Source organism: Sinocyclocheilus grahami, unplaced genomic scaffold (assembly GCF_001515645.1).
Source record: "Sinocyclocheilus grahami isolate Dianchi unplaced genomic scaffold, SAMN03320097.WGS_v1.1 scaffold15501.1, whole genome shotgun sequence".
Lineage (NCBI taxonomy): Eukaryota > Metazoa > Chordata > Actinopteri > Cypriniformes > Cyprinidae > Sinocyclocheilus > Sinocyclocheilus grahami.
Window position 1 is genome coordinate 985 of NW_015515773.1, and position 499 is coordinate 1,483.

The 499-nt window shown below is 40.7% G+C and overlaps 1 non-coding gene across 1 annotated transcript; it reads right to left on the reverse strand.

Annotated features, from left to right (window-relative positions):
- Nucleotides 1-202: 202 nt before the first annotated feature.
- On the reverse strand, nucleotides 203-274 carry trnae-uuc (transfer RNA glutamic acid (anticodon UUC)). Its single transcript has one exon. It is a non-coding gene; the product is annotated as a tRNA-Glu (tRNA).
- Between the last annotated feature and the right edge of the window lie 225 nt (nucleotides 275-499).

The window sequence follows — 499 nt, forward strand, 5'->3', positions numbered from 1 at the left end:
CCTTGCTCAAAGGCACCTCAGTCGTGGTATTGAAGGTGGGAGAGAGCGCTGTACATTCACTCCCCCCCACCTACAATCCCTGCCGGTACGAGACTCGAACCCGCAACCTTTGGGTTACAAGTCCGACTCTCTAACCATTAGGCCACAACTTTCCCTAAAAAGGAGCCCATCTTCCCATACCGGGAGTCGAACCCGGGCCACCTTCCCATACTGGGAGTCGAACCCGGAACACCTGGGTGAAAACCAGGAATCCTAACCGCTAGACCATATGGGAACTCTAATAATTTATCTAATAACTTATTTTTTCATGAATGCAACTGCAACTTTATTTTCATATATGTGTATATCTCACAGTATGAGTGTAATTTCTTATATTAAACATTGCACATTTTACAAATCTCAATAACCAGTTTAAGTTTTAAAAAAAATTTAATCTTAATTTTAATTTTTTTACTCAACGGTAAATTTGGTTTCCAAAGTAAACAACACAAACAGTGCA